The following is a 3,795-nucleotide window of genomic DNA, read 5'->3' on the forward strand; positions in this document are numbered from 1 at the left end:
AAAGTTCGTCTAAACAGAAGAAGAAAACGGAGAAAGATATAATAAATAAATAGATAAATAAATAGATAAATAAATAAATAGAACTCCCAAAGTGGGAGGCGCTTCGAAAAAGGAAAGGTTACACGTGGAAAAACCCATAAAACCACGGGAGCCTGGTCAGAAAAAATAAGAAAGGGGTATAGAGCCCTTTCTCCCTTTACATTACCTTTTTTTTTTATATAATAATAATTATTATAATAGTAATAATAATAATAATAACTTGTTGTCTCTTGAGGTCTCTGGGTGAGACTTGGATCCAACTTGTACAAATGCAAAACAAAAGTCAAGCATAAAATAATAATAATACGTCATTATATGGCTGCTTGAACAAAATGGACTAAGACGATGAATATAGCTGCCATGGAATGTTATTTTTTGAGGAGACCCGTTGATGATGAAGAGGATATAGAAAGAGAACGCTCGACGCAGGGTATGGAAGTTACAGAGGAAGAACGGATGGTTAACAGTATTAGAGCTTGATGAGATTAAGAAGAGGTTGACAATTGAAAACAGTGAGTGAAGATAAAGAGGTTGTGGAGAATGCTGACGGGGTTCTATTGAATGAAACTGTTCAGGGGTTTGATGCTGGCTTAAGTTTTGAGAATGTAGAAGGACTGAGTGACGAGTACAGAGGAATGATCGAAGACATTACTAATATCATCGAGAGAAGTCTGGATATTAAGAAAGTGAACAGAATTTTGCTCAGAGGGAATGTGAATAAAGCACTGAAAGAAATGAAGACGTATAATATGACAGGAGCGAATAGATTGGTTAAAGCTTGTATCATCTAGGTCCGAAGGAAAGTAGGTCTTGAACCAAACCGCAGGAAAGGGCACGTAGCGAAAGAGCTTTGGTGGAAAAGAAGGATAAAGAAATTAATGAACTAGCTATGAAAGCATATCAACATCCTGGAAAATAAGAAACAAAGTGCAATCAGGAAGGAGAAACATCAGGAACTAGAACGTAGATATAGGATCAAGAAAAAGGATCTGAAACAAAGAGAGCAAGCTAAAGCTACAAAAATCAAGAGATATGACATAATGACTGAACAATGTAAAATCAATAGACTGTTCCAACAGGACCAAAAAAGTGTTTATCGACGTTTGAAAGGAAAGGTTAACAGCAGTGAGAAAGCGGATGTTGAAGAAAGTACGAGAAATCAAGGATGTTGAGATGGATGGATATAAGTATCTGGGTATTTTGGAGAGTAAGATGAAGGTAGGTTTTAGGCTAGAATAGCTCAGGAGAATCATGTTAACTATGAAGAGTAGACTCAACGGAATGAACAAGACCAGGACAGTTTATATATGCGTTGACTCTTACATGCGATATAACGCAGGTGTTGTTAAATGGACAAAGCACGAGCTTGATGAAATGGACAGAAAGACCAGGAAAGTGATGACAATGAACAAGAAAATGCATCCTAAAAGCGATGTTGATAGATTCTATGTATCTAAAAACAAAGAGAGGAAGAGGCCTCGTAGCATACAAGATTTGTATTGTCAATGAGGAAAACAGTCTGGGATGATGCGTCAAACAGCAGATCAAGCCTTTGATTGTTGCTGAATAATAATGAAGAAAGCAACTGTTATCCCAGTAATTGTTGGGACATTGGGAGCATTGTTGTTGTTGGCACTCCGTCGCTTACGACGTCGAGGGTTCCAGTTGATCAACGGAACAGCCTGCTCGTAAAATTAACGTGCAAGTGGCTGAGCACTCCACAGACACGTGTACCCATAACGTAGTTGTCGGGGATATTCAGCGTGACACAGTGTGACAAGGCTGACCCTTTGAATTACAGGCACAACAGAAACAGGAAGAAAGAGTGAGAGAAAGTTGTGGTAAAAGAGTACAGCAGGGGTTGCCATCATCCCCTACCGGAGCCTCGTGGAGCTTTAGGTGTTTTCGCTCAATAAACACTCACAACGCCCGGTCTGGGAATCAAAACCGCGATCCTATGACCGCGAGTCCGCTGCCCTAACCACTGGGCCATTGCGCCTCCACATTGGGAGCATTAACAACCAGATATAAGAAATTTGATGGCGAAATTGGGATTGATATGAAGATAGAACAGGCTCAGAAAACTGCTTTATTGGGGAGATGGGGTTTTGAGAATGCTAGTTGGATGTTATGCATCGGGGAAAGAGATCCTCTAAGATTCTTGACAACAGGTTGTTGTCCGTTCTTACAGAATTAACCAGAGTAAGTGAAGTGGAAAAGCTCTAAGAAGTGTAATGAACAACAACAGCAATAAAGGCAATTTGGTAAAATAGCTTATACGCGCATACTTTATTAAATAATCGAAATATAAGATATGATTTGGTGCATAGTATTACAAAAAGTTAATATTTTTGTGAAGATTTGTCATGAAATGACGAAGCTACAAAAGTGAAGCAATGCTAAATTTAAGATATAGAACAAGAAGAGACGAAATAAAGGCTAATGGTGCCATTGTGATACAATTGGTTGAGTTAATGACGGTATTTTTCTTTCTAGTCATCTAAAACGGCAAGCTGGCAGAAACGGTAGCACACCGGCTGAAATGCTTACCGGTATTTTGTCTGTCTTTGTGTTCTGAGTTCAAATTCCGCCGACTTTACCTTTAATTTTTTTCGGGGTCGATAAAGTAAGTACCAGTTGCGTACTGAGGTCGATCTAATCGACTGGCCCCCTCTTCAAAAATTTCGGGCTTAGAGTGAAAAAGAATCGTTAGCACCTCGGCCGAAATGCTTAGCGGTATTTTGTTCTGAGTTCAAATTCTGCCGAGGTCAACTTTACCTTTCAACCTTTCATCTTTTCGGGGACGATAAAGTAAGTACCAGTTGCGTACTTGGTTCGATCTAATCGACTGGCCCCCTCCTCAAAAATTTCAGGCCTTGTGCCTAGAGTAGAAAGGATTATTATTCCCTGTTATTAATAATATAATTATAATGATAGTGATAGTATTGATGGCGTGGAGGCGCAATGGCCCAGTGGTTAGGGCAGCGGAGTCGCAGTCATAGGATCGCGGTTTCGATTCCCAGACCGGGCGTTGTGAGTGTTTATTGTGAGCGAAAGCACCCAAAGTTCCACGAGGCTCCGGCAGGGGATGGTGGCAACCCTGCTGTACTCTTCCACCACAACTTTCTCTCACTCTTATTTCCTGTTTCTGTTGTACCTGTAATTCAAAGGGTCAGCCTTGTCACACTGTGTCACGCTGAATATCCCCGAGAACTACGTTAAAGGTACATGTGTCTGTGGAGTGCTCAGCCACTTGCACGTTAATTTCACGAGCATACTGTTCCGTTGATCGGATCGACTGGAACCCTCGACGTCGTAAGGGACGGAGTGCTAACAACAACAACAACTATAGGCGGCAGTGTTGTGATGGTGGTAGTGGTAGTGTTGGTAAGATGGCGACAGTTGTGGTATTAATGAAATAGGTGGTAGCAGCGGTGATAATTCTGGTGACGGTTTGCTGCCTGAACCAAAAGTTGGGTCTGTGGCAGCTGACACGTGGTACACACAATTTTCAATTCTTGCCTCTCGTCTCGCCGTAAAGTCTGGTTTTTACATCTTTATTTATCGTCGTTTCACCGCCGCCCCCTCCAAACATCTACTCTCTGCCTTCTCGAAAGACATTTTAGATTTTTCTTTTCTTATACTTTGTCTGTTTTCTCTTTTTGTTTGTTATGTCTTGTTTTTTTTTCTTTTAATCTCTTTTCTTTTAAAGAAAGGCTTCATATATATATATATATATATATATATATATATATA

The sequence above is a fragment of the Octopus bimaculoides genome, chromosome 22, assembly GCF_001194135.2.
Source record: "Octopus bimaculoides isolate UCB-OBI-ISO-001 chromosome 22, ASM119413v2, whole genome shotgun sequence".
NCBI classification, from domain to species: Eukaryota; Metazoa; Mollusca; class Cephalopoda; order Octopoda; family Octopodidae; genus Octopus; species Octopus bimaculoides.